This window comes from Lycorma delicatula, chromosome 3 (assembly GCF_047948215.1).
Source record: "Lycorma delicatula isolate Av1 chromosome 3, ASM4794821v1, whole genome shotgun sequence".
Lineage (NCBI taxonomy): Eukaryota > Metazoa > Arthropoda > Insecta > Hemiptera > Fulgoridae > Lycorma > Lycorma delicatula.
In genome coordinates this window covers 190,160,943-190,173,519 of record NC_134457.1, presented here as the reverse complement: position 1 = coordinate 190,173,519, position 12,577 = coordinate 190,160,943, and the positions used below count along the sequence as shown (strand labels likewise).

The 12,577-nt window shown below is 29.6% G+C and overlaps 1 protein-coding gene across 3 annotated transcripts in view; it reads right to left on the bottom strand.

The window, feature by feature from the left end:
- Gint3 (GDI interacting protein 3) overlaps window positions 1-2,627 on the bottom strand; it is a 35,471-nt gene extending 32,844 nt beyond the window's left edge. For 2 of the 3 annotated variants that reach the window (XM_075361218.1, XM_075361219.1), the window contains exon 1: window positions 2,149-2,623. The gene's annotated coding sequence lies outside the window, so the exon portion shown is untranslated. Of the gene's footprint in view, window positions 1-2,148 lie in introns of all 3 variants that reach the window. The other variant, XM_075361220.1, reaches the window with a different exon arrangement.
- Between the last annotated feature and the right edge of the window lie 9,950 nt (window positions 2,628-12,577).

Below are 12,577 nucleotides of genomic sequence, written 5' to 3'. Positions count from 1 at the left end.
CTATGATATTTTTATGAAAGTTATTGGCTACACTGGTTATATATTCCATCTCCTTAAATGTAATAAAACTTCGCGTATTTGAGGAACAGTTACATAATTAGGTGTAACATCTCTCACCAGTTGCAAATAACATCCAAATTAGAAATTTGTACAACTTGTTCTCTGTAGGCAAGAATGTGAAACTCAACTTAACTGTAGGATCTGATAAGTAAACGGTATGGTGACACAAATTTTCACACCAGGTAATCACAAAATAGTGCAAGTTATTTAAAAATGGGTGCACAGATATTGAAGATGATTACTGACGGGAGTCATCTATTTCAACAATGGATATCACTAAATGCATTTACTAACTTTTGTTTGTGAATGGGTGAATTACAGTAAAAAAACTACAGCTGAATTGGATAAATAGAAGTTTGCACAACATATCCCTGGGCATCTGAACTGTTGAAAATGTGTGATTGGCCCCAGTTCATGACAGACACGCAGAGAAACATTTTCAACAGCTCTCACATTTTTGGATTGTTATAAGAAAGAAAATGACTTTTTGGATAAAACTGTGACTGAAGATGGGTGTTGGGCCCACCAGTTTCTACTTGAATAAGATTGGGTTCACTTTTCACTAATTCCTCCTCTTCAAAAAAGTACTGAAAGGTTTCATATACCAGAAAGGTGGTGCTGACCCCCTTTTTTTTTTTGACAAGTGTTGTGACATTTAAATGCTCTATAATTAATGTGAAAAAAAAATCATTTAGTGAAACCTTGCAGAAATTGTGTAAGAAAGGAGCTTTAAGACTAACAATCCAAAAATTCACAAAAGTATTATGGTTCTGTTTGACAGTACGGTACTACCTCAGTACTTCAGTACAGTTCTGAAATTGTACCATGTAAATTTTACAGTTATTTTTTATGAAATAAACCCTTGCAAAGAAATGATATCACTGTGATGAACACTGTTTTTTTAAAATAATATTTATTTTATAAACTGAATTTCTTATAATTCGTAAACATTAAAAATATTTTTCATTTATGACTTTAAATACAACTGATAGTATTAAATTAATTGATTGTAATTACATGGTATATAATTTACGATATATGGTATATATTTAAGATATTATACGTATGGTGGTCACTGTTTTTTTTAAACATACTTGATTATTGTATTATAAAATATATGGCTATATTTATTATGATCAGGATAAAAACATTGCACTTCTAAGAAACCTTCATAATTAACAACCCTTGTTGTAATTTGACTGGTTTAAGTTGATCTAACTTGAAATCATTTTGTCTCTTCTATCTTGAAATGGCAAACGTACAAATAATTAAAAGGTTAAATGTAGAACATAATATTGCATACAAAAAATATGTGATTATTCCTGGTATTCAAATAAATCAAACAAAGCCAATCAGTCACATGGTAGGTTAACTGCATCATCATGATAGAAACTGTCATTACCATGTGAAAACCCCAGTCATTATAAAATAATAAAGTAAAATAAAACCTAGTAAAATAAAGTAATAAAATAAAACCAGTCAAATAAAACCTTCTCATAATAACATTCTGTAAGCATAGCTTTATTTATGTAATTAATAATTTTTTTTAAATAACTCAAAAGAAAAATTAAAAAAGTGAACAGGTTAGAATGATTTAAATGTTAAAAATTATCATAAAACTTGGAATATTAGGCTAATTAATACATATACTTTTTGACCTTGTATTTACATATGCAGCCATCATTAAAGATGACTATATTGAAACAGTCAAACTAGTAGGAGGAAATAATGTTTTGTCATAAATAAATTCATTAAATCACTGTAAAAAATGACTTAAATTTTATCATATGGAATTTATATTCAAGTTTCTAACAGGATTTAGGAACTAGTAGTGTCTACTAAGTTCTACATTCTAGTAAGAACTAGGATAAAAATACCTTAAAGAGCATTAAAACTTTACACAAACCATTTCAGATAAAAAAATACACCATCTCAGAGCTTCATTAATAGTCGGGCTACTATGAAATAAACGTAGTCATTCGAGTAAAATTTACTGCAGCCAGGCATTACTTCAGTCATTAAGTATTAAATATATTTATACCAGCAGTTTTCACAGTTACTAACAAAAATAAATAAATATTTACTAACCTGGTTTCATAAATCGTAAACAAATTCTATATCCGTATACTTTCCACGAGAACAATATCAGAAGTGAATTTACAAATAAAATAGCAAGAAAACCTTTCAACAGTTTTAATTGAAACTCATCAAAAGAAAACCAGTTAATTAAATCGTAGTATTTATTAAAAAATAACTTTACTGAAAAATCATCATTTAGTTGTGTGAATGAAACATGCGAGGTTAGACCAAAAATTCCAAGTAATCGATTTAAGTACAAATATATGATATCAAAGATGGATAAGTTATTCACAGTATCTTCTCCCAAAGGTGTCATTACACATAACGCTTATTAATATGATTTAAAAAAATAAAAAATCTATTAGCATTTGATCAAATTTCACCACATATACCAGAATTCACTAGCGAATCTTTCACATGAATTTAAGGTTAATGCCACAATAAGTAGAATCAAAAGCTGCGAACAGATACAGCAGCTATAGAAATTATCTAACCATCGATACTAGAGCTGTAAGGCGAGTAAGAGTTTAATTTCAAGGGTATTAAGCGTAAGCAAATTTAACAGTGTGAAATTTAACAGGTATTCAGTGAAAGCAATCTTCTGTTAGAATTTACATTTCTACCGTATATATTGTGCAATTTAATTAATTTTATGACTCCAATCACTAATTTATCACACGATGAGAGAAAAGAAAAGAATATTCTTACTATATTATTTATTTACAAAAGTAACGAGGAAGTTGTCAGAAGGATGGAATTTAGCTACAGCAAGAATGCGGTTAAAAACATCTTAAAGAGCAAAAAGGGTTTCGAGCAAGTTCCCGGAGTAAAAAAGGTCTTTGTTGGGTGCCAGTAAATATAACTCACAAAAATAAATTATTGTTAAAAGACTAACATTTTCGTGTATTAATAATTGCCGTAACGATTTAAAAATTCATTTGATAAAAGTTTTCTTTAATTTAAAATTACATTAAAGATCTGCTTTTCCAAAAAAAATTTCTTGATGCGTTTTTAAATAATATTCGTAGTAATTAGGAAACCCTAAGTTTACCGCAAGTTTATTTAATTTAATAAAATATTTATTTATTAGTTAACCTAATCAAAATTGTTACTCTACTCTGTACTCATTTAATTTATTTTAATTTTCACGCAGTTGAATCTTTATTGTATAAAATCATTTTTTTGTAGAATCAATTTCGACCGAAATTCTCCATTTTTATGGTTTAATTTTTTTTTTTCTTTGTGATTGTACTCTCATCAACCAAACCACTAGTTCTTGAGTCAGCATAGCAGATTTGAGCCAGTTCCTTTTTCGTGTCCATGGAGTGTTAGAAACACACCAAAAATTGCCCATTGTGATATATAAAATGTAAAATTACTCTGTCAGAATCAAGTTTTTATTTATTAACAAAAAATTTCACACCTAAATGTTCATCAAGTAAACAATTCATCCAGCGGTTATTTATTTATTAATCTTTATTAGCAACCAGTAAAGAGCACAACATTGATAAGAAAATTTTTCATCTCATTCCTTTTATTGAAAGTAAGCAGCTGGCACATCTTACCAGTTCAGTGAAATAAGGGAATTATTATGACTAAAGCGAGTTTATAGATCCATTTATGATGTAAATATACTATTGTGACAGGAAAATGAGAAAGATGATGTTAAAGGTATCATTTAGGAAAGTAGAACTAAGATCTGTTTTATTATGGAAATTTTACATAAGTCACTTTACAATTTCTTTGAACTACAGTTGTGCATTTAGTGTCTTTATCCAATAACACCATCAACTGCAGAATATAATTAATAGTGGAAGAAATCAATGATAAATTAACAACAAAATGAAAAAGGAAAGAATTTGATTTCCAGTAGAGTGAGGTCATTGATAATAATGATGATGCTCACTTGATTTGCTATGTACGGTTTATATATAGCAGTAACATCGTAGAAATCCTTTTTTTCTGTAAAAGTATCACTGCTAGTAGTAAGGCTAAAGACTTATTCAAAATCCTTGATGCTTTTATATCCAAAAACAGTTTGAAAAGGACTAGGTTTGTTGGCATCTGTAATGATAGTGTTTGTTCTATATTCAGCTTTTATGGAGGGTTGTAGGCTTTTATTCAAAGCAAAGCCCCTGAAGTACTGTGGAGCCATTGTGTTATTCACAGGGAAGCATTTATATTAAAATATCTGATTTTTACATTCAATCAGATATTAGAATATGAAATGAATGTAGTAAAACTTTATAAAAACTTGGAACAGTTGAAGGCAAGACTTTTCAAAAAATTAAGTGAAGATATGGGATCTGAACACATATTTTTGTTGTACTAGCATTTTGCAATGATAATGTATTGTTGTTATATGCTTGTCAATGTGAAAAGAAATTTATATTTTTTAAAAAGAGGAAGAACACAAGTATACCAAACATTTTGTGAATGAAGATTTTTTTTTGTAAAACTAGTGTATTTATGACACATTTTCAAAAAGTTTGAATGCTCTGAATCTTTCTCTGCATGGAAGCAACATGCAACTTTTAAAGTTTATTGGGAAAATTTTACCTTTTATAAAAAAATCCTAAAGCTACGGAAAAAAATGAAAGATAGTGGCAGGGAATATCTTCCCTTGTTGAAACAATTTTTTATCCCAAATGGAGTTAATTTCACTTTACGTATGAAATCCATTTTTGAAAATCATTTATCACAGATTATTACCTACCTTGAAGAATATTTTTAAAATGATAATATATCAATTAACATGGTTTCAAGATCCGTTTAATGCCACCACTACAGAAGAAGAAAATGTGATTGCGTTGTAACCATACATGAAAACAAAATTTTGCAGCACAGAATGAAATAAATTTTGGATATGAGTAAAATATTAATATCCACTCATAAGTGGAAAAGCTCAGATAATTTAAATTTCTATTTTAACTTCTTAATTGTAAGAAGTTTATTATTATGTTACCCTAGAACAATCAAATTTCTGCAGCTACATAAAAATTCATTGAACATGTTAAACTTTCAATAAAATCCAAAGGACATGTTTTTTATAAACAGGCAAAATATTTTTTCCTTAATTCATAAAAAAATTAAAGAAAGATTTTTTCTTGCTTGTTTTTGGGAGTTGGTGAAATCTAAGCATTGTATATAAATCAATGTTGAGAAGGAAGTGAGAATGGTTGTGTCCAGTTCAATTCCACAATTTGATGAAAAGGATCATGTATACCAGTAATTATTATATTTTGTTGAATTTTTTCAGTTACATTTTCTAAAATGTGTTTTACATATATTTACGTAACCCTTGCGAAAAATGTTGGCGAATTTGTAAAATGTACTAGCAGGAATTTGACGTAGGGCATCTTGGGAAAACTAAGTTCAGCAAGGACACTGAAAATTGAAAAAGTTTGGGAACTACTGAGATCTGAAGAGTACCCTTTTTCATCAACCAATTTTTTAAACGTTTTTAAATGAATTAGCACTTTTCCTTTTAACAGAAGTTTTTTTATCACTAATAATCGACTAATGCCATTTTTCCACTTGTCTAATCAATTAGTGCTAGCGGGAAATATTTTGTATTCCTGGAGTTGGTGTTGAAATATATAGCATCTTTTCCTGAATATTGTTACTAAATTTGGCCAGCCTTTTACTTGAATGGAAGAATACCACAAACGTGATGACTCGCTTGCTTTTTCATACTTGCCTTTTCTTGCATGTGATCTGGATGCAGTAGTTACTTTTTCTGCAGCAGTGACATTAAATGAATCAGACTTCTTCTAAAATTAAATGGAACAATTATGAAAAGATATATAAAACAAATAGATCATTTAAAGATAGATTTAATGAACATTAAATCATTTAAAAATAGAATAATAGGTTTCTCAAATGTTGCTGACAATTTTATAATAATTTTGATTATTATTTAGTTTAGATGGTAATTTGGAAATAGTTGAAAAAATAAATATTGAAGATGAATATATATATATAAACGTGAATTCAGCCTTATAAATCTGCAAACAGAATTTGATGGAGACACTTTTATAAAAATTAAGTTTGTATCCAAAGATAAGATATGATAGATTAATAATTATTGTAATACTTTTTCATTATTGACTGAACAAATATTAGTTACAAATAAAAAATCTTTAAAAACATTTAAAATATTTTTAGAAGTTTAAAATTTGTTTAATTAATTTTTATTTTAAACAAACAATTTTTACTCAATGTAAAAAGCTAATAGTTATTATATAAATTGTGAACAGTTAAAGAATTTATAAAAGTTATCACTGAGGATGAGCTTAGGCCTGAATGCATTTTGAAGTAAGAAATTAGAGGTAAGAGTGTTTCTCTAATTCCCTGCTTTGCAGAGGCTGAAAGAATCTTATATTGTACATATAGTCATTTATGTACAGAGAAAAAAAAAAGGACTTAAAAAGTTTAACCTGCTAAATAATTAATATATACGAGTTCACAAATGAACTGCATGGAATCCAAAATTTACATGCAAGTCCATAATAATGAAAAACAATACAGTAGGATGCCGATATCGAGATATCTGACAAACTGGACTGCTTAAATCCAAACTTTAGAAATTAAAAAAAAAATAATACATTATTTGAAAAAATAAATCTTCACTTCAACCGAAATTTTTTATTTATGTTTATTTTACTGAGTTTTTCAATCAACCTTTTTGCAATTCATTTAGCAAAAATATATACGATACTTATACAGGATGAGTGAAGATAGACTTGCTAAGAAAATTTCCAACATCGTCAGCGTAAGTAAATTAAAGTCGATTTGAATGAAAGAAACACAAGATGACCTGGAACGACTCAACATCTCAGAAGAAGATTTCAAAGGACAGAAGGAAATTTAGAGATGAAGTTACAAAACTGATCAAGAACAAAAAAGAGAAACAATAGGAAGAAGATGAACAGAGGGAAAGAAGAAACATACTGAATGGATGAAGAGGTTTTGAAAAGAAAAAAGAAGGAAGTAAAGCAATGATTGACTCAAGTTCATGCTCTCTCCTGAAGGGGAATAATCAGAAATAATAATATGTACGAGTTAATAAATAAACCCAATGTAATCCAAAATTTACATAATAATAAAACATAATATAGCGGGACACCAATTTTCCAACTAGCTGGACTGCTTAAATCCAGACAAGGAAACTAAAAAAAAACTAGTACATTATTTGAAAAATTTAAACTATTCAAACCAATCTCTGCTTAAATAGGTATTTTTCTTATCAATCTTTATTATACTGGGTTTTTAAACTACAGTTTTGGAATTCATTTAACAAAATTATATATATATATATATTTATATATACTGGCTTTGTAAAAGTAATTTTTGCATTCTACACACTGTATTTGTTGTACCATATTACTAAATCTCTCTTTCCTTACATTGTACATATGCTCCAAATTTCTTCTTAATTTTAGTGAAATATGTTTACTTTTATTTCTAATTTTTTTACTTAGTGTGTTACTCATTAAATATAGAATGATATGTGCAGTATATACCACAAAGCTTTTTTAAATTACCCTTTTCAATTATCCAGATTTGGCCTTGCAAGGTCCGTCTGGATAATTGGTGTACCACAAAATCTAACACTTACCACTTCATTTTCAACTTTTAAAATTTCTGGTTTAACTAAATTGCTCTCTTCAATTATTAGGGATCTGTTTTATTATCACCATTCATAATGTCAAGCAGTTCCTCCTCTTTCAGTTGTACTAAATTTATTTTCTGTAATAATGAATTAATGCTACAAAGTAAATATGTTTATGATTTATTGTACAATTTATAAAAGTAAAATAAATTGTATATGTAATTCGCTTACCACACACATAAATAGTGCATCCACAATTTATTATAGCCACATAATTATTATTATTATTATTACAGCTACATAAAAATAATTATTATTATTAGCTGCCTTTAATCTGCCAAGTTTTGTTCCAGAAAATGTTTCTTTTGCTAAATTTTATCAAAAATGCTGCTACTTACAAATTGTAAGGTGGTATGGTTTTTTACAAATTGTAATCTTTTACAATCAATTTGTTAAAATGTTGCTGTAATTCTTATGATTTAGTTTTTTCTAACCTTACTGACGGTATTAATATTGCTTTTGTTGAAATTTTTTATCGTGATAAATGATATTTATCACATGAGAGATATAACATGAGAGAGAATGTTACCTAAAATTTTGAATTCTAATCTTATTTCTCATAAATACTTACCAGATAATAAAAATATTAATTCTGTAATATTCAGCATTTATGAGTCTGATTGCAAATAATATTTATTTTTTATATCATCACATAAGCATGAAGCTTGCATGGAGCATGGAAATGGAATTTTATAACATATGAAAAATGTCATGCCTGACCAGGATTTGATATGGATCATGTTATAGGAATTTTTGCTGATGAATCGCAACTATGTATTAATAATATTGTTGACTATCACATACCAAAAATACTTATACAAAAATGTAATTTTCAAAGCAGTCATCTAGTGAACTTATTATCGCAATTATTAATAAGAAAAAACCCATAAGCTTCAAACACAATATAAATCTATTTTAAAATTAAATAAAAATGAAATTCATTCAATGTGTGATAAGGAGGGTAAAATGATGTTGAAGTGGGAAGATAAACGAGATGTTTTGGGTTTGACGACTAAACATAAATGGCATAGAAGTAGTATGGAAAGGAAAGAAGACAATAGTTCCAAATGTAGTCAACGATTATATTTTTATAGACTGAGTTGATCAGGTGGATCAAACGCTGAGCGCATATCCATTCAAAAGAAAAAGACAAAAAGGGTGATATAAAAGCAGTTCTGCCAACTTTTAAATATCACTGTATTCAATGCTCATAGTTTACATAAGAAAAGTGGTGAGAAGTACAATCCTCTTCAATTCAGAGAGAAAATTGTTGAAATTCATCAAAGTCGTTACCAAAAAAGGTAGGCCCTCTGAGAAGATCCTCTAATTCTCTCTCTGTGTAATGACATTTCCAGTCACATATTCGAGATACACAAAAAACCCTACACAAAATAAGATGTTTTTTGTGTAACATAAGAAATGAATTGCAACATTATCGCTATGAATATGATATTGGTCTTTGTGCTGCCTCTTGTTTTAGAAATTTTCACACTAAGGAAAACAAAAATATTTCTAAAAAATTTTCATATTTCAAAAACTTTAAAGCTTAAATCCAGATTAGGCAACTTAAAAAAGCTAATACATTGTTTGAAAAAATTTTAACTTATAATTTTAATTTTTTCAAATAAATCTTCACTTCAATAGGGATTTTTTTTATCGATCTTAATTTTACTGGTTTTTTAATTTAACTTTTTTCAATTCATTTAGCAAAAACATATATGTATTTTAGCCTTTGTAAAACTTATTAAAGTAAATTTTTACACAATTATCCAGATCTGGCCTTGCAAAAGTTCATCTGGACAATTGGTGTTTTCACTGTATGCAGAATCTAATATCCTTACTTACCACTTCATTTTTAACTTCTAAATTTTCTGATTTATTCAAGTTGGTGTCTTCAATTGCTAAACGATCTTTTTCGATATGAAGTAGTTCTTCTTTCAGCTGTAGTAAATCTACTTGCTGTAATAGAAAACAAAAAAATGAATGCAACAGAGTAAAGATGTTTATGATTTTTTTTGTATAATTTATTAAATAAAAATAAATTGCTCCTCTAATTTGCTTAGTATACACATATAGGACAGCCACAGTTAAATTATTACTATTATTATTAGGTGACTTTAATATGCCAGATTTTGCTAAATTATTATCAAAAAATGTTTTAACTCATCTTATAGATTTTTCTACAAATTGTAACCTTTTACAATTAAATAATCTGTTCAAACACTTGTGGTAATTCTCATGAGTTTCTTTTTTCTAATCTTACTGACATTATGTTAATACTGCTTACAGTAAAATTTTTTTTATCATGGTAAATATCATTTGTCTTAGAGATAACGTTGCTTAAGATTTTGAATTTAATCTTATACCTAAACAATTCTTACTAGATATTTTTATACCTGGATATTTTTATAACATTCAACATTTACTAAATAGGAGTTTGATTGTAAATGATATTTATCTTTTTAATATTGCCATATAATATTGAAGTTTGTGTGTGAAACATGGAAACTGAATTTTGTAGCAAATGAAAAATGCCATACCTGACTCGAATTTGATATTTATCACCAATATAGAAATTTTTTTTTAAGAACTGCAACTACATATTAACAATATTGTTGACAATCATGTACCAAAAATATTTATAAAAAATGTAATTTTTGAAGCAGTTCTCTACTGAGAATTTACACAATTATTAATGAGATAAACTTCCATAAGCTTCAAAAACAACATAGATCTACCTTATCATTAAGATATATTTAAGAACAAAATATTTGTAATACTCTTAGTCATAAGATTTATTTTTTAATTATACTGTTAAAGTTGAGGAATCTTTATCTAATGATTCCAAAGATTTTTTTTAAAATAAGCTAACAAAAACAATGATAGATCTATTTTAGGTGGCCACGAAGGCGGAGGGAAAGTCCTCAACACTGATGGGACTAGTGGCCAATGTCGGAGGTCCCAGGGCATCTAAACGCAGGATATTAGCATCTACGGTGGTGTTGGATATATAGCCGATACTACTGCTATCACATACAATATTGTATGTGATGGCGGTAAGGTGGGAGGCCTTCAGACTGAACAGCATGTATAGGAAGTTGGCAATCAGGTTGGCCCAACTATATAGGACAGTTTCCTTGGATGCTTCACCAGTGGTGGTGGGAATGCCACCATTGGACCTCATAGCCAAGGTAAAAAGGGACAGGACCACAGAAGGCAAAGAGGAGGCAAGGAGCCGTATGTTTATTGAATAGCAGCAGGTGGAAGAATCCAAAAGGACATTAGAGCTATATTTTGATCTCAGAGGTAGCTGTATTGGTCAATAGACCATGGGTCATTTGGGGTCTACGTCTGCAGGATTGGAAGGAGGTGTACAGATCAATGTCAGTATTGTGAAGAAACTAACACAATGGAGCACATCTTTTTCATGTGTCCCAGGTGGAAGGAAGAATTGCCATGTGGTTTGGACTCGTTTGGGGGTCATGCAGTTGATGCTCTTGTTCAGTGAGGGTTGGACCATGTGTTCAAAGTGGTTTCTGGTGGAGCGCTCCACCAGAAACTACTAAAGGAAGAACATGAGGTGGGCAGCAAGGATGTCAATTGAGGGTAGTGCTGGGCATCAGTCATTGGGGGCAGGTGGCAGGGGTGCCTCGACACTGCCATCAGCAATGGCTCCCATGAAATGCATTCCTGCCATCTAAGGCCAGCATAGCTGTGTGGAATTAAGAATCTACTTGTATAGTATATATTGAGTTGTAAATATCATGTGAATGTGGTGTGTAAATATTTGTATGAATGTGAGGTGTACCTGTGACGCACGTGGTGCTGAAGTTGAGCCTTTACGTCAGTTCCAGCACCACATTGCATGAGGGAGTGGGTTTTTAGCAAGTCCACTGCAGTAGGCGGTGAACCTCACGCACCCAGTATGTACACGCTACTGAGCGTTTGGTTTAGGCATATTTCCCCACTTCCGATGCAAAACAAAAAAAACACTATTTTCTATTTTATTATGTACTTATGTTTTTGCATTCATGGGTCTCATGCCTGTCTATTAAATTAAATATAAATAAATAAATTAAAAAATTTGCCACTTACAAAAATTTTAAAACATATCAAATACAAATTACCCAGGCTTTACTTGAGAATAAAAATGGAAAATTAGGCCTTAACAACAAAGACAATTGCAAAATTATAGGAAGTACTTCAAAAAATTATTAACTGCCATGAACCAGCCGTAAGATTTCGTTTCCAAAATCCAACATAACCTAAATATACACAGATGACAGGTGACATCTGCAGCGCATTAAAAATAATTAATAATTTGCGTAGCATCTTAATTTAATCTAATTTAACAATGAATTGTCAAAAACTTTACTTGAAAAATTAATTTCAGAATTCAATAACAATTAAAAAATTGTTCGCGGCACAACTTGTCGAAAGCGGCTTTTTTGAATCCTAGATTCAAAAGGCAAGTGTTTAGTGATGTGTCTTCATATGAATATGCCAAAGACTGTATTATAGCTGATCTAGAAAAAATGTCACCGATACGAATGGTGCTGGAAAACCAGAGAGAGGGCCAAATCATTCAGATGGAATAGATGAAGATTCCATCTGAATGGACTTCGACATGAGGGCAACGAAAAATTCCTCTGTGTCCACAATTGCTGCCAGTATCATATCGATGAGGCAATATAATGAAGAAAGGCTACTCAACAGGAAAGAAGATCCACTACGTTGGTGGCGTACACGGGCAATTTTAAACCC